The sequence below is a fragment of the Mustela nivalis genome (genome assembly GCF_964662115.1).
Source record: "Mustela nivalis genome assembly, chromosome: 3".
NCBI lineage: Eukaryota > Metazoa > Chordata > Mammalia > Carnivora > Mustelidae > Mustela > Mustela nivalis.
In genome coordinates, this window is record NC_139022.1 from 78,143,184 (window position 1) to 78,161,888 (window position 18,705).

Below are 18,705 nucleotides of genomic sequence, written 5' to 3' on the forward strand. Positions count from 1 at the left end.
TCCCATACCAATCAAGTGACCTCCTGCCTTGCTGTAATTAGTGGTAAACTTCAATATGCAAGCTAAAAGACCACCTAATTAAAAAGTGTAATTAATTTACATAGATCATCCAAAATGGCTAGATTAGATAGCTTATGGAGATAATGTAAAACTCTTTGAGCTGCTTTTATTGGCTTCTTTCCCTGCTGTTTCTCAGGTTCTGAGTATTTTCATGGGAATGAGTTTATCAAAGTGGGAAGGGCTTTGAGGTGATGGTTTTAGCTAATCACTGCTAAACATTTAAAGCTTTGCAATTATTTTTTTTTATCAATTACTCATGTATAAAACAAAAAAAAGGGGGGGGCCTTATCTTCCTGCTTGGTGCTGAGTGGCCTAATGTTATTAGTGAATATTTATTAAGTGCCTGTTGAGTGCTAGATGCCACTCACAACACACACTTATTTTAGAGTTGGCCGCGTTGAGCAGTGGTGCTCCTCTCTCTGGGCCAGACTGCAATCTGATTCCCCCGGTCACTAGGAGATGGCTGCAGGATTCAAAAGCAAGATAATGGTCAAAGTGTTTCCAGTTCCCTTTACTCTTAATTCACAATGCCAAGCCATGTGTATTACCTACTCTTCAGTATAAACAGTGTTGGGCTGCGGAGCTGGGCCAAGATCCTGGGTGACAAGCAAGAGGCTGTTTCAATGATGAGGGAAGAGCAATCTGCCCTGGTGCAGAAATTGTGGCCTCATGGTGACATTCGATTACAAATTTCCTTCTCTTTACCTGAGTTACACACAGAGAAGTTTCCCTCCCTATTTGCGGATGGAGAAAATAAATCAGGAGAGAGACCAATCAAGCTGGGGTTCTAAACAAAGATGCCTCACACAAGAGATTTGTTAATACCAACGGTCTTTGGGAGAGAATCCCAGGGACCTTGGCAACACCTTGCTGAAGAACAATGGATAAATTTTCACCCTCTTTAGTTTCACCTGCTTCTCTTAAGAAGGAAAAAATGTCACAGCACTAGATGATCTTGGTCTAACTGTACAGAGTTGTCCTGGGAGTATTTCGTAAGAACAGTGAATGCCAATTTCCTCTCATTGTATTTGACAATATATATCATTATGACATAAACTTTCTGTAAGTCCTTGATAATTTGGAGATCTGAGTCACTTGATAAGGAATCCTCCCCTCTCCATGAGATGAATTGTTGTGTTATAAGTGTTAGAACCTGAATCCTATGATTAAATTCCTGTGTAGCTTCTAAAATTTCACATTCTTGTTCTCTGTAAACATAATCCAAGTTCTACTTCATTTCTATATGCCTCAGTTCCCTCATTACTATGCTTCTGGTAATAGCATCATAATCAAGCAACTTGAAACTTTGATACAACCAGTTAGAATAATAGCAAATATCAACTAAAATAAAGGTGCTTGAATATTGATGCCTGTAAGAATCTCCTGGGGAGTTCAGAAAAAAAAAAAAAAATCCAGATACCCAGGCTGCATCCCAGACCACGGAAATCATCTCTGTGAGGAAGGATCCAGGTATCAGGATTTGTGTGACTGAGCAATAAAAGCTTCTTATATGCCTTTGAGTTTTGAGGTGGTTTGTTAGGAAGCACTGTTGTGATTGTAGCTCTCTGATACACTCACTCATTCATTCCTTTATTTTCTGAATAATGACTGAGTACCTACTATGTCCCAAGGATTTGCTAGGTATTAGGGATATAGTGAAAAAAGTGGTGACCAAGGTCCTTGCCCTAGTGCAGTTTACAATCTTATTATGAGCAAAAAAAGTGAACACATAGCTATATCACATATTTTCAGGCATCATTTAGAGCCATGGAGGCAAATAATTCCATAGTAATGTGAGCTCAATGAAAACAAAGTTGTTTCTATAACCCATATCTTATGATAAGTTCCAAATAGATTGAAGACTTGAATTTTAAAAATGAGGAAAAATGGGAGACCCACAAGCCACAGACTACCTAATACCATCATCAAAATCAAAAGATAAAGATTAAACCAAGAAAAAAAAATATTTATAACTCATATGCCCAAAGGGGACTTTTCCTAATGTATGTCGATTTCAGAAAATTAGTAAGATCCATGATCAAATAGAAGAAATGAACAAATAGTTCATAGAAAAAGAAATAATAATGGTTCTTATATAAGAGAAAGTCAATCCACATGTAATAAGAGAAAGGCATGCTGAAACTATGCTCAGGGGCACCTGGATGGCCCAGTCAAGTTAAGGGTCTGACTGGTGGTTTCAGCTCAGGTCATGATCTCAGGTTCTTGGGATCAAGCACTACGTGGGGCTCCCGCTCAGCTTGGAATCTGCTTGAGATTCTTTCCCCTTCCCTACCCCTCCCCTTCGGCTCCTTCCCTTGAGCTCTATCTAAAATAAATAAATAAAATCTTAAAAAAAAAAAAAAAAAAAAGAACTGCCCTATGACCCAGCAATTGCACTACTGGGCATTTACCCTAAAGATACAAACGTAGTCATCCGAAGGGGCACGTGCACCCGAATGTTTATAGCAGCAATGTCCACGATAGCCAAACTATGGAAAGAACCTATATGTCCATCAACAGATGAATGGATAAAGAAGATGTGGTATATATACACAATGGAATACTATGCAGCCATCAAAAGAAATGAAATCTTGCCATTTGCGACAACATGGATGGAACTAGAGCGTTATCATGCTTAGCGAAATAAGTCAAGCAGAGAAAGACAACTATCATATGATCTCCCTGATATGAGGAAGTGGTGAGGCAACATGGGGGCTTAAGTGGGTAGGAGAAGAATCAATGAAACAAGATGGGATTGGGAGGGAGACAAACCATAAGTGACTCTTAATCTCACCAAACAAACTGAGGGTTGCTGGGGGGAGGGGGGTTGGGATAAGGGGGGGGGTTATGGACATTGGGGAGGGTATGTGCTTTGGTGAGTGCTGTGAAGTGTGTAAACCTGGCAATTCACAGACCTGTACCCCTGGGGATAAAAATATATGTTTATAAAAAATAAAAAATTTTTTAAAAAATTACCCTGAAATACTATCTTTTACTCAATAGGTTGGTAAAGATCCAGGAGCTTGATACTGGGTTGGCCAGAGTGCAGGGAAATAGGCATTCTCATATACTCCTGACACAACTATAAACTGGTCCAACTTCTATGGATGGCCATTTGCTATAAATTTTTTCCCAGTGCTTTGTTCTACTTCTCTCTTACTCTAAGGACATATTTACATATGTGTGAAATGATGCAGCATTGTTTTTTTGTCTTTTTTAAAAGATTTTATTTATTTGGCAGACAGAGATCACAAGTAGGCAGAGAGGCAGGCAGAGAGAGAGGAGGAAGCAGGCTCCCCGCTGAGCAGAGAGTCCAATGAGGGGCTCCATCCCAGAACCCTGAGATCATGACACAGCATTGTTTTAATGGCAGAATATTGGAAATCACTAAATGTTCATCAACAGGGGGTGAGTTAAATAAATTATGACACATCTATGAATACTATGTAGCTGCAGAAAAGACTGAGAAAATTCTTTATATGCTGAGAAAACTTTTTATATGCTGAGAAAGATACATCAATTATTCTGTTAAATAAAGAACAAAAACAAAGCACGAGATGGTATATGTAAGTATACTACCCTTTGAAGAAAAAGCATATAAAAGCATTACAGACAAATGCACATAGTTGCATAAATATATATGTAGGTAGTGTGAGTGTAAAAAAGTTTTAAAAGAATACAGAGACAGCTAAGTATTTGTTTATATATGCTTAAGCTATATCAGGAAGCATACATGGAGACCAGTAATTTTTATCTCCTGTGGGAAGGAGAATTGTGTGGCTTACAGACAGGAGCAAAAGGGAAAGTTTGCCTTTCTCCAATTTTAGAATTCTGAGCCACATCATTATTAATTCACAAAATTTTAAAAAAATTTATATACTGAATATACAATATGAATGTGTTTATATGGAAACACATTTACAATTAAAAAGAAAATTGTCAAGGGGTGGACTGTGGCGAGGGGGCTGGATTCTGTAAGAGACAGGCTCTTTGGGGGAGGGATTTCTGCTGTGGTGGGTGTTTGATAAAAAGCTGACTGAAGTGAGGGTAGAAGCTATAGGAAACCTTGGGGAAAAGAAAGCATTTCTGCGGGGCACCTGGGTGGCTCAGTGGGTTAAAGCCTCTGCCTTCGGCTCGGGTCATGATCTCAGGGTCCAGGGATGGAGCCCTGCATCAGGCTCTCTGCTCAGCGGGGAGCCTGCTTCCCCCCTCTCTCTGCCTGCCTCTCTGTCTGCTTGTGATGTCTGTCTGTCAAATAAATAAAATCTTTAAAAACAAGAAAAAAAGAAAGCATTTCTGGTGGAAGGAAAAGCCAATGCAAGGGCCCTGAGAGGGCAGCCTGAGATTTGGAGCAGTAGGAGAGTGTTTGGAGATGCGATCTGAAATTCCTGGTCCCATGGGCCTTGTAAGTCATGGCGAGGGATTTTGAGTTGACTATGCCTGATATGAAGACATTAGAGGTTTTATGCAGAAGAGTTACATAATGGGCCTTGCATTCCAACCTCTGTGCAGAGAGTAGCCTGACAGGAGGTCAGATGGTGGTGCCTTGGACCTGTGGCAGTGAGGGAAGGTGGTGAGAAATGGGCAGGGTTGGGGATATATTTTGAAAGTAGAGCCAAGAAGGTGTGCTACCACATCAGACATAGGGGTAATAATAAGGGTTGATTCAAGGATGACTTCAGTTCTTTTGGCTTGAGGACGTGGGAGGATATTTAGTGAACACATATTATATTCTGGACACAAAACAGACACGGCACTGCCCTCAGGAAGTTCACTGTGTAATGGGAGAGCCAGACAATAAATAAGCATGCACTTGATAAACTCAAGAATATCCCTGGGAGAGGGTCAAGGAGGCATCAACAAGTTGCTGGGTTGGACGACAACCCCAGAGAAGAAAGGGCTGTATTTAGAGAGCTAAGAGCTCCTTGCCTCAGAGATGAGATTTAAACTGAGATGTGAAATTGAGAAACCAGATGTGCAAAGAATGGCAGAGGAGCATTCAGGAGAAAGGGAAGAGCGTGTGTGAAACCCTCAAATTAGGGGGAAAGATTTGTTTTATGAATGTTCACAAGGCCAAGATGGCTGGTATGGACCACACCAAAGGGAAATCGGTGGATAGACAAATGGTGCTTATAGGCTAGCGAAAGGAAGAATGTTATTGTGTAGGTGTATTTATTTCTGAAAGGCAATGAACAGTTAAAGTTTTTTGACTTTACAACACCTGGCCTCAGAATTCTGGAAATGAAGGGGGGCAGGCTTTGTATTCTGCCAAATTTGGCCTAAACAGGTTTGGTACTGGTTACTCCATTATTCCACTACCACGCTCCTTTTTTCTTCTAAAGTTGGGCTCCCAATATTTCTTGAGATGAACATTTCTTTCTCCAAATGCTCTGGTTCCCCAGGAAGACAGAGAGTTTGGGTTCTTTGACAGCTCAGACCAAGTAGTGTTAGTGGGACCCCTTTTCGTGGCAACCTGTTCTGTTGCAGGTTGGCCCACTTTGCACCATTCCCTCATGAGAAGGAGCAAAATTCAGTGGCCAGGAACAGGTGAAAAAGGACAAGGACAGGAAAATATTAGAATCAAGAGTTCCCAACATCAAGTGACAGCAGAGTAACCTGGGAGTGGCATGGGAGCCTGTGTGCTGTTACTACGAGAGGCAGTCTTTCCTCCATCTACTACAAGCACTACACCAAATTTCAGAAGGGGAAAAAGAACAACCTAATGGTGAGCTGATGAGCTGATCAATATTCTTAATTTACCTCTTCAGCTACAGGTCCCAGATTGAAAAGAGGACTGTGAGAATCTCAAAGGGCTGCCACCGTGGCACGTCCCTGCCCCCTGGAGAGCAGTGGCTTCTTGCCAAGTACTGCTGCAGAGGTTTGGGGGCCCCCATCTGGGAGAGCAAGGTGTACCTGCTGCTAGGACCCTTACAGATCTATGGGGAATGCTTCCCTGGTTAGAACTTTAACCTTCATGATCTTCTCCCATCTTTGCCCTGGATTAGAACAAGGTTCCAGGGGCCAATCCTGTTGTTTCCAGAATCACTGTGGTCTATAATATAGTTATTATATTATCCATAATATAATATATAAAATATATATGGTCAATAATATAATTATTCTATTATATATTAATTATAATTATTATATTTATAATTATTATATATTATATATTAATTATAATAGTATATTATTTATAAATAAAATATATAATTAATATATTTATATATAAATAATATAATAATTATATTACTGACCATATATAATATATTATATAATATATAATATATAATAATAATTATTATTATACATAAACAAAATAATATAATAATAATTAATATAATTTCTCAGCCAGAATATAGGAGTTTTGTAGTTTAATGGATGGGAATTAAAAGGATAAATCACAAACAGAGTAATTGTCAAAACTGAACTAATGCTTACTATGTATACATGTTCTATACCAAGCCCTTTAAGTTCATGAAGTACATAATCATTATCCCCATTCTACAGATCATCAGTAGGGGTTCTTTTAATAAGTGTTTTAAGTATTTTAATAAGTATTGCTACTCTTAATTAATGTGTGATGGAAATTTCGTCCAAATCCTGGAGTTTTCTATGAAACCAATCAGGATTAATCCAGGAGCAGGGAAAGAGACCTGGGGGTTGGGAGACCTGAACCCCAACCCTAATTCTCCAAAGCTGTTGTGCACCCTCGGCTTGTCTGGGCCCCAGTTTGTCATCATTAAAAAGAGACACGTTAGATATTAATCCCTAAGGATTCCTGGTTCTGATGGTGGACCCTTCGTGTTGGCATCCTCTCTTTTTGTCTACCTCAAATTTCAGTCCGGTCCTCTGTTCAAACACTAAGTCTCTCACCAGTAATGAATCACAGGGAAGTCTCTGCACAGCGCTCACTTTTCAAGGCTCAAAGCTGAGCACAGAGCTGGAGAGGGAGAGCACAACTTCCTTTATAAAGCCACACTGGACTTCTTGGCAACAAGGCCATCTTGACACTTCACCGTCAGCCTCCTTCTGAATCGCTCTGCACAAAGCTGACCTGGTTAGCCCCATCCTGCATAGGATGCATAAGACCAGTAGTAATGACCTTTCCTTCATAATTCAGATTGCTTAATAAGCATAATTTGAATTGCAGTATCTGATTCCCAACTGCTATTGAACAACTACGACATTCATTCATTCTTCCTTTCATTAATTTACTCTACAAAAACTTTTTTTTTAAAGATTTTATTTATTTATTTGACAGAGAGAGAGAGATCACAAGTAGGCAGAGCAGCAGGCAGAGAGAGAGAGGGAAGTAGGCTCCCCGCTGAACAGAGAGCCCGATGGGGGGCTCGATCCCAGGACCCTGAGATCATGACCTGAACTGAAGACAGAGGCTTAACTCACTGAGCCACCCAGGTTCCCCTCAACAAAAACTTTTTTTAAAAAAAGATTTTATTTATTTATATGACAGAGAGAGAGCACAAGCAGAGGGAGCAGCAGAGGGAAGGGAGAAGCAGACTCCCCACTAAGCAGGGAGCCTGATGTGGGGCTCAACCCCAGGACCCTGGGATCGTGAACTGAGCTGATGGCAGATGCTTATTTGAGCCACCCAGGCACCCCAAAACTTTTTGAACATTATTATGTATCAGGCACTGTCAGGGCTCTAGGGAAACTAAGGTGGGAAGACAACATCTCAGACCTCACAGTGCTGGTTTTCTCAGATAAAGAGGCAGTAAACAAGCATGTAGCACCCTTTCAAGTGGTGGTTAGTGCTATGCTGAAAAAATAAAGCAAGGTAAGGGATAAAGGATAAAGAATGATGGATATATTTGACTCCTTGGGGGGACTTTTTTTTAGATTTGGGAAGAGGATGCAGGGGAGTCCTCTGTATAGAGATGACATTTGAGCAGAGACCTGCTCAAGTTCTAAAACTCAGGTTCTATTCAATGGGATTGGGTGGAAGTGATCTGTACAACTTCTGACTTGTTCTTTTAAAGCAAGAAGGATCTGATCCTCTTCCCCCTTCTTCCTTCCTGCTGGCCAGAATGTGAGACATCCTGAACAACATGGACAAGGGGGACACTCTAGTAGCTGCCTAATTCTCATCCCAAGAAATACAGTACTTTTTTATCTTCTTGGAGGGGATGATTTTCACAAGTTTAATTTCCCCCTGTATATAGAACTTCCTTTTTTTTTTTTTTTTTTTTGCCTTAATGATTGTGGGTTGTCTCCTAATCCAGCGTTTACTTTCTTGTAACTGTCCCGAACTGTGGAGATTTTGATCACATTACATCTCAGCACATGTCTTTCTAGGTTGATATCCTCTGAGTTCCATTCGGACCTCAAGGAGAATGCCTCTCCGTTTCCTCAAATTCAATGACATCAGTTTTATTCTCTGCTTTCGGTTAAATGGTACCAGAGGCTATTGTCCTCAGGCTGGCAATCCAGCCTGGAACCTACAAATGTTTATTGAATTAAATTCACTTGAATTGAACTTCAAACAGCAGTTTCTCTTTAAAGAGAGCATGAACTAAGTTCAAGTTTCCAGACTTCATAGCCTGGCTTTCAGGTTCTTCCCTAAGCAGACAACATGAAGCTATGGAAGAAATGAAGACTTGGAGAGGATTCCTTTGCAGGAACACTCTTTCTCTTCTGTCCCCATCTCAGCTCGATTTCCTGGCCAGTACCTATGTACCCCTTACATCTCAACTTACACATTATTTCCCAGACCCCCAAGACCAAGTTGGTTTCTCCTCTGACATTATCTCATGGCTTATGGTACTTGTTTTTGTTGTTGTTGTTGTTGTTGTTGTTTTATATACACACATGTTTGTATTCATGTCTCTGCTCTTTCTTCATCAACTCTGAAGGCATGATATACCCATTATACTCACAGGTCTCAGCCTAATGCTTGGCTCATAGCCAATGCTCAATAATAATTTGGTAAATGAATGAATGAATGAATTGTCAATGAGTAGATGGGCAATGGATAGCATTTTCTTGGACGCTTCTCTCTCATCCCTATGTCTAGAAGCAAATTCTAGGCTCTCCCTAAGAAATAGTTCTAGATTCTAAATCACTTATCACTTCTAACACTGCTCTCATTCTGGATTATTGCATTAGGCTCCTAACTGGCCTCCGGGTTTCCACTTCCCTTCTCCTCTCCCGCAACACACACCAATCTTGCAGTACAAATGTGAGGAAATAAATAAATACAACTTATTTATTTATTTATTTATTTATTTATTTATTTATTTATTTGAGAGACAGAGTGAGTGACTGAGAGAGCACAAGCTGGAGGAGGAGCAGAGGGAGGGCGAGAAGCGGACTCCTGACACAGGGCTCTATCCCAGGACTCCAGGATCATCACCTGAGCTGAAGGCTGATGCTTAACTCCTTTCTTATCTTCCAACTAGTTCAGATAAACACTACCGTTTTCAGTCTCCACTGAAGCAGGTATGGCCATAAGACAAATTTTGGTCACTGCCCTGTGAGAAAAAGAGATGGATGCATTTTTGAGAAACTGCTGTTTGAAGTTCAATTCAAGTGAATTTAATAAACATTTGTAGGTTCCATTTTGAGCCATCTCAGACCACAGGACAGAAGGCAAATGTTGAGGAAGGCAGAACAATAAAGAAGCCTGGATTCCTAAACTCTTGGAGCTGCTATATCAGCCTTGGAATGTGAGCCTTACAATGTCAGAATAAAATTCCATGTTTTCAAAGCTACTTTAACTTGGGGGTCTCTATTATAGCAGCCTAATATGTACTGTAACTAATACATACTCCCCTCCCTACTGCAGTCCCTTCGTGGGAAGTTAAAAAAAAAATTATGCCAGGAAAATGTTTATGGAAAAGTCAATATCCCTCCTGATGGGCGATTGAAAATTAAGGGAGAAGAGAATACACCCTTGCTCTAAAGCAGCCAGAATAGAACTATCTCCTGCCTCAAAAGACTCTCTGGTTCCATATGTTAGCATCTTGGGAAAGCTTGGGAGGGTGGAGAAGGAAGCTCTACCCCTTGCTTTCAGTCTCTAATTGGAAGAATTCCTTTGGGGAGTGAAAAGGAGAATTAGCTTAAGCTCTGGATTTTGGGGCTTTAATGGGCTTAAACCGACTTTTAATCAACCTTCACTCCCTGTTGTCCCAGTGTGTGAATTTTAATCACAGTCACTTGCATCTCCATCCAGGGCAAGGTTTGAGTATTTATGGTGCTCCGTGGTTTCAGGCTGCTGCCCTCCCCTGCCAGAGCCCCAGCTGCCCAGGGCTGCATCTGGACATAAGCTACACACCAATGAAGTAGTTTTTTCTGAAAAGTCTCTGCAATATGGAAAGATTTTATATAGATTTGGATTAATAAACTCTATTTGGGTCAGTTGGAAGACCCGTAATTGTTACAAATTTGTTAGACTGGGGGTGCCTGGGTAGCTCCGTTGGTTAAGTGTTTGCCTTCAGCCCAGGTCCCGGGGCCTGGGATCGAGCCCCAGGTTGGGCTCCCTGCTTAGTGGGGAGTCTGCTTCTGCCTCTTCCCTCCCCTCCCCTGTGCTCGCTCTCTCTCTCTCTCTCTGGCTCTCTTTCAAATAAACAAATAAAATCTTTTTTTTTTTAAAGAAACTTTTAAAACAAAACCAAACCAAAACAAACAAACAAAATTTGTTGGACTGCATGCATCTTCTCACCAGTTGTTTTCTTGGAACTTACTGGTTGACAATTTATTTTTGATTTTTGACTTACCTCTTCCCTAGATGCAGATTTATTGATAGAACTCCTCTGGAGATTTACATTATTTCTTCTCTGAAAGTCTTAATCACAAATATTAAAGGCTCATCTAGATACTACTCTTTCATAAGCTAAGGCTTGTGGGGGGCCCTGAGCCCCCTGAAGTTGTTTGCAAATAAATGCGTTTTCAGGGGAGGAGGGCCACAGCTTTCAACAGATTCTCAAAGGGATCTGTGACTCCCCAAGGAAAAAAATACTCTTTTAAGTGCAGGAGTTTCCACCAGAGCTAGCTATGTTGATTAGGGAAGCAGTAATTTGGGATAGTAATGATTTACCTCCAAACCATCCTCTCCCAAGCCTCCTACTGACATCAGAAAGATAGGGAAATCACTCATCTGGGCAACTTGCCTCTCCTTGAATTCCTCTTTGAAAATGGGAACATTCTATAAAGGATATTACATTAGCTTGTAACACTAAAGAAAGCTGATTTATCAAATTACTTTCTTCCTTGGGATCCCAGCTTTGTGGGTTGGGAAGGTGGGAGGCTCAGAGGGCATAAGCAAGACTGACCTACTTCCCATCTTCTTCTCCACTTCCCAAAGGGTGCAATGCCCAGTGGCCACAGGCCACCAATGACTGATGGGCATGCTGAACTGTAAGGTCCCCTAGGCCAAGGATCTGCCCCTGTGTTCACCTCGCTCTCACCTGGGCCCAACGCAATGCCTAGCGCATAATAGATGCTCAGTAAGTACTGGTTGGGTGAAAAGGGGAAAGTGGGTCTGCTACCTCATTGTCACGTTGTATGGATGATGCGTGTTTCCTTGTCTAATTCAGAATGGTTCCAGATGATAAAACTGAATCAAGGAGAGGGTTAACAATCTAATTAGAAGTAAAGACTGAGCTACCACCGCAAGTGGATGTCGGGAACGTGCATGTGTACACACCTCGAAGTAAAGAAGGAATTCATTCATGGGCTGTCCACAACCTGATAAAACCTGAAAGATCAGAGCTATCCATTTAGGAAATCTTTGGAATAATTTATTTAAGACTTTTTCCCTCTGAGGTGGTTAAAACAGAGTTGTTGCCTTGTCAGAACTTTAATAAAGTTTGGGGAATGACGTGGAGAGAATGCGAATGTCCAAGGCCCTTCCTTGCCAGGTGTCTAAGCCGGTTGAAGCCGTGGCGTTTGCCGCCCGCTGATGCCTCCCGCCGCGCTGTACTCCTGCGTCTGAGCACCGGTTTGTTGTGACTCGCTCTTTCCCGGTCGAACGGACATCCCCCCACCCCTGCCGAGGGCTTCCACCTGCGCCCAGAGCTTCCCTGGCCTGGCCCCTCAGCACCCGCCCGGGTCAGGGTCTCTGCGTCCCGACCTGCTCCTCCGTCGGCCGGTGTTCTCGAAGTTGTTTGTGCAAACCCGGCTCCGGACGCGGAGCGGACGGGCGCGACCCGGGAGCAGCCGGTAGCCCCGGCACCCGGCGCGGCCGCCCCGCTCCGCCCTCCCCCGCGCGCCGGGTTCCGCCCGCGCCCCCCGCCGGAGGGAGGAGGCCGCGCGGCAGGCGCTGCGCCCCCTGGGGGCCGGGCGGGACAGGCCTGGGTGCCCCTCGGGGACCGGCGGGACCGCGCGACGGCGTGAAGGCTCGGCGGCGGCCACTTCGGGCGGGCGGGCCGGGCTTGCAGAGGAGTTGGGCTATTTTGTAACTGCACCATCCACCCAAGCCTCATTACCACCTCTTAATGAGACCCCTTTACTCCGTGACGTGCAACCGCTCCATCTCATTAAGGAAATCGCTCTTCAATGCTGATTATTTTATTTGCAGCCATAATTATATTTCTTTCGGCTAAATCACGGTTTAATCGAGCCCACATGGAGGGCAGCAGCACTAATTACGGCGGGGGATGCGGCGGCGGCGGCGGCGGGCGCGGGCCGGCTGGGGGTGGGGGCGGTAGGGGGTGCCCGGGCGGCGGGCGCGGCCAGGGGGCCTGCGGGCGGGGAGGGGCGCGGGCGGGGGGCGGGGGCCTGGGCTCAAACACAACAACTTATTACTTCTAATTCCCCAACTGTCACCAAATCACCTGCACGAAACAAGAATCTAATTTGTTAAGCTGGCATGTCTGCAGATGGAAGATCGATCTTCTCTGTAGATTTCTCTAATTGAGTGAATATAGACGCCCGGAATTAGCCGCACTCGGGCTGCGGGGAGGGGGCAAGGGAAGGGGTGTAGAGAGAAAAGAAGGGGAGGGAGGGAGGGAGAAGAAAGCCGAGAGGAAGGGGAATAGAGAGAAGGGGAGAAAGAAAGAGAAATGAGGAGAAAAAAGAAATAAAGCAGACGCAAAGAACGGAGAAGAGGGAGAGCGGAAAGAGAATGAAAGAGTGGGAAGATGAAAAAGAAAAGAGAAAGAAGAAAGAAGGAAGAGAGAATACAGGGAAGAGGAAAAAAGGAGTGAGGAAAGAGGAAAAAGGAAAAGCAAAGGCAGATGGGTAACGAAAGACGGAAAAGACAGGGAAAGAGGAAATTCTATTTGAGGAAGGCTCATTACCTGTAGAATTATATCCCCCTCCCCTATCCTACCCCCCAAAGTCTAAAATAGCCAGAGAAACCTAGCCCCAGTGTCAGTCGTAAGCTGGGACTAACTGCTTAGGAAAAGGAAAAGGTTGGGACGGGGGAGCCCGGCTGGGAGCGAGGGGTGGGGGGAGGGGCGGGCGCCGGCGGCTCCAAGAAATGGCTTACAGAATTACATTTGTTTTTCTTGTGATTTTATTAAAAGTCACTCCTCATCTCCAGAATGCGTGAAAATATCTACTTTCCACTCAGATACACCGCATTAACTTGTTGGAGGGGAATTTGTTTGTTTGTCTATTTTATTTATTTGCTAGCTAAGATTGATGCAGTCTTATTAGCGCTATATCTAGTTATAGAAAGAGATAAGGATGAGATGTTTTTCTTTTTATTCCAATTACTAGCCTTGTCACCTAACTGAATAACTGATATATGATTATTTATCCTGAGTAAATAGAAATCAGAAAAGCAGCGAACTTAACACATATAAATAAAATCTCTGTGTGGCTTATTATATTTCGTGTGGCTAATTGGGGCCATTAAAATTACAGGGCTAAAGGCAAAAAAAAAAAAAAAAAAAAAAGAGGAGATACGGAATCAGGGGGCGTGTTCTGATCTGTCATTGTTTTGTGTAGAGCTTTCCGCGTTGAAGGCCGCCGATGCGAATTGTTAGAAGGTAATGATAGAAAGAAAAAAAAAAATAAGCGAGGGACAGGCCCCAGCGCCCAGAAGAGTCACACAGGTGGACTGCATGGTTATAGTTTGCAAATTCGAATGTATAGGAAACTGTTTATTGCAGGGGGAGGAAATTACGTGGAGCTCCTGTATCGCCACAGGCTTCCAGGAAGGGTAGGAAATCAGACAGCTTCTTTCCGGGCGAGTTTTCCGCTGCTCTGTCGCTCCCGGCACAACCCCGCGATTCGGGTGAGCAGGCAGTGGATACACACTGCTCACACAAGCGCTCACAGAAGTACACGCGTCACGAACACGCAGCCCCTGCTCCCAGAGCTTAAAAAGAAACAGCCTGGAGTATGGGTCCTTGGCTTTTAGTTCATAGGCTGGGGAGCCCGGGTCATGTAAAGAGTTTTTGCGGCCCTGGGCTCCCGCAGCGACATGAAAGGGACAACCCTGGCTGATTGCTGCCCAGAGTCTCTGAGCTCGGGAGCATGCAAGTTTGGGCTTGCCCCAAGCCAGGTGGGATAGGGGGTAGAGGCCCTCAGTTTGCCCTGGTGAGTCGCTGCCCATTGGAGAGCCCTGGAAGCTTTCTCAGTGGCCAGGCAGTAGTATTCAGCCAAAGCCTCTTTGGCTTTGGTCTCTTTTGCGGGGAACCCCAAGAGAGTTCTTTAATGCACAGAAGTGTAGAAGTGCCTATCACCCTTTCCCAGAGACTTGGCTGCCCTCCCAGATCTCCTTCCTTCCACACACCCCATCCTCAAAATGAGTCCCTTCAAATGAGCCATACATCAAGCAGTCCCAAACTCTAGCCTGACGAGATGTGGACCACTGACCCCTGTCCCCCGCGATGAGGTTTGGAGCTGGGGGAGCTTCCATTCTGGCAACTGGGGTAAGATATAGGAGAAAATGGTTACCATTGTTTCAGACACGGTGGCCTTGAGAGCTTCTTGTTTCTTTCTTTTTTTTTCTCGAATATTTGCCCCCCACCCTTTATTCTTTTTGAGGTTCTAAGATAGGCCTGAGGAACGGGATCTGATTTGCCATTGCGTTTGGGTTATTGCATATCTGGAAAAGTAAACAGGATTGTTCAAGTCACTTGATTTGTTTTCTGTAAGCAAATAATACCCAAAAGCATGGCTGTAATTTACCACGAATTAAAATTGATTCTTTTCATCAGGCAAGAAAATAGGAAAATGTGAGATCGTTAATTATTGAGGGAGGCGCTCCTCATTAAAGGGAACAATGTTACAATTCAGCATTTAATAGCAGGAATGTGAATAATAACGCGCCATATTTCAGCCCACTGTCTGCAAAGAAAAGAGAGCAGTTTACAAACAACCCAAGCAGCCGAAAGTTACATTTAATAAACACCCGAGATTTCTGTAAGTGGAAAAAACAATCAGGGAGCTGGGCACACTACCCAATTCTTCAGGAGCACCTAGTATAAATTTTTATTCTTTCTGTCTGTCTCTGTCTCTACAAAAGATTCACAATGAGCACAGAAATACAATTAGAGATAAAATCAGAATTACAAACCTAATTAGCATAAATCCATCATTAGGGCACTTGCTGCCAGGATTTCCCACCCCATTCACCTCCCCATCCAACTATACTGTATTTCTAAATCTTTCTCTGGACCAGGATGGCAATGCAGAAGAGACACCCATTTGGTAGTCGCTGTGCTTGTAGTTTACATAATCAGCCATCAAGGTTTTGATTTAATATATATATACATATTCCAGAAAGCCCATTCTCTCAAAACTACAAAGTTCTCGGGCTGGGTCTGGGCGCTCAGACGGTCGGGAGACAGAGCGGTCCCCCTGGCCTTTAAATGGTCTTTGTGCTTCGTTAAAAAGGAGAAGCGGAAAAGAGGAGAAAGCAAAAAAAAAAATGATTTCCCTGTGCATCGCCCCTTGGCAGGCTCTTGTACAAAATTCAATCTCTATTTTTTATGAGAAGTAAACTGTCTAAATAAATTTTATTAGGGGCAACCAATATATTTTCTGGTAGTTCCCTTTGTTCCACTTCTACGTGTGTGTAACAATCTAAAACCTATTTATTGAGGAAAAATCACTGGATCCGTCATAGAAAATCCTTTTACTTTGCTTTGAAGTGATTTCTGAAGACATTCTTGTCATTCCGAAGATTTGGGGGCCATTGCGCTAAAGCCTCGCCTTGTTAGGGACTTCAGTTCCCATGATCATGTGGGAAATGCCTTAAATTATCAATAGCAATGGGCCTGACCGGCACTTTCCCGGCTGCCCCAGGAACGTGGGAAGATGACGGGGAATAAAACTCTGGTAAATACATCTCAGGCGCTGCCCAGGTGGATTCAGACTTTGGCGAGAAGGAGCTGCTGAGAGGAAACCGGGAGCGGGGACGAGCATTTTACATCCAGACTATTGTCGTTTTCCTCGCCACGCCTGCTGGCAACCGGCTCCCGACATCCGGCTCCAGCTCCAGCTTGCACCCTCCCCACCTCGACGCCCCCACACCACCCCTGTCACCCCCTCCCACTCTCAGATTTCCCTTTCTTTTTTTCTCCCTTTCCTTTATCCCTACCCCCCCCCCCCCACCAAGATGCTTATGCTCTGAAGTCTTGGAAGAAATGATTTAGTTTGTTTATACTGCTATAAAAATCAAGACCAATAGAAAAGTCATAAAATGAAGCGGGCTATCAATCACGCCGCAACATTGTTATTCAGTGGTTACTAACAGAGATGGATAATCCTTTGATTTCGTCCCATTGTTATTACTCTGATGTGTCTTCACATTAACTATTACACATTTATTTATCGACCTGAAAGATACAACAAAACAGAATATACGAGCGAGTGCGTGTGGGAGGACGCTGCACGGCCCGCGGCTGTTCTGGGAGTGGCTGTGGGAGGAGGACAAGAGCGTCTGTGTACACCTGAGAGCGGACTCGGGGCCCCGCGCCCTTCTTCTCTCCCCACGTCGCGGCCTCTCCTCCCTCCCTCCTGACACGGTGCACCGCCAAGGCAAAACGGGCCTCCACGGACTTGCCTGTTTGGAGGAGCAAGGGTCAGCTCCCAGGCACCCCTCTCTCTTTCTCTGACACTTCTGCCCACCTCTACCCCAGCGCTCGGGTCTTGGAGCCCCGGCAAGTCCCTCCAAGGTGGACACAACCCCCTGCGAATCCCAGCAACGTGCCGCCAGGTGCGCACTTGGGAACCGCGTCCAGGACGCACGCCGCCCCGCCCCAGGCCGCCGTCTGGCCTCTCGCCTCCAACGCCTGGCGCCGTCCCTTCTGGATTTGGGGTTTTGTTTGGGGAAGGGGAAGGTTTTACTGGAGGGACTTTATTTGCCTTAGGTTTAGGCATTCTCCTTCCAATCAAGGCTTTCTCGAAAGGACGCTAGGTGTTTGCGGAGCACCCTGGGGGTTTCCAAGCGTGCCGCTGCCACCCGGGCTCCGCCAGGCTGCTATCCTCGTTCCCGTCGCCCCGGCCCCACACAGGCCGTGTTGGCATCAGTTGCGGCGGCCGCTGAAGCTCGGCCAGGCCCAGAGCTTCCGGGGAAGCCGTCTCCGCAGCTTGGAAGGAACCGCCGTGGCTGATGCCCGGCAATCACGCGTGTGTGCATGTGTGCGCGCGCGCACGTGTGTGTGCATGGGAGGAGGGGAGCAGGCTGCAGGAGAGAAGGAGGAGGAAGCACAACTGCCCCAGAGTTCGCCTTGCAGCCTCCTTTGTCTCCTTGCTCGGTCCCTGTCACACATGCAGCTAAGGACACACACACACACACACACACACCCATTCCTCTCGCATCTGCTCTCAGGCAGCATTTCCAATGTTTTGTGTAAGTCAATTGGACGGCGAACAAAAAAAGCCATTTGCTCGGTATTATTTAAAACAGACTTCATAGGACCACCCTTTTGTGGAAGCTTTATTTGCACTAAATGAATAATCTTAATTGCATCACTCTCGAATTAAAAATCAATGTTAATCAAGTTGAGAGTAGTAAATATCAGTTTTCATTGTGCCTGGGTAGAGGGCATTTTTCTTGTGTTGCAAATAAAAATACAAGTCAAATAACTTTAAAAGGGCATTATGTTCTGCTACAAATACAATTGAAACGGATTGTTTAGGAGCAGATCAGAAATGGTACAGAATTTTGCACTTAATTTCCTCAGTTATCATTTACAATAAGAACCTCTGGGCTTGACAGCCAAGTCTAAACAGTAGTAAATTAGTACAAATTTATACTGATTTTACTCTAATAATCGTAATAAAAGCTTATAGATTTGGCACTAATTACATAAATGCCTAATGATCTTGAAAATTACTCTGGTTAGAAATATATTACTAATCTAAACTTTGTTGTTGGCTGGCTCTGAAAAATCAGAACATTAGAGATGGTTCGCTTCACTTGTGCAAAGCACTTTAAATTGTTCAAGTAGTTTAACATATTCAAGAAGAAAATAAAGAGCATTTAACTTTATTTACAGCCATAAGTGGTATTGGGAACCGAGCTGAACTTAGAAACTTTGACCGAAAGAGCAGGATGTGGGGCCAGGATGCAGCCGTGGGCCGGGCAGAGGAGCGGGCTCCCAGCGGGAAGGGTGCAGAGTGTACGAATCGGCACTCTGCTCGGGGCCCTGAAACCGACTGCGGGCCCAGGAAGCGCCGCGGGGGGAGTCTACTCCTTTTTTCCTCTCTAGGCCTGCTGAGGGG

The 18,705-nt window shown here is 44.3% G+C and overlaps 1 long non-coding RNA gene across 1 annotated transcript; it reads right to left on the reverse strand.

Annotated features, from left to right (window-relative positions):
* Positions 1–11,797: 11,797 nt before the first annotated feature.
* LOC309862206 lies at positions 11,798–12,279 on the reverse strand. The gene is made up of 2 exons (XR_014310352.1): positions 12,152–12,279; positions 11,798–12,009 (listed from the first exon to the last, which is right to left on the reverse strand). It is a non-coding gene; the product is annotated as an uncharacterized lncRNA (long non-coding RNA).
* Positions 12,280–18,705: the final 6,426 nt, after the last annotated feature.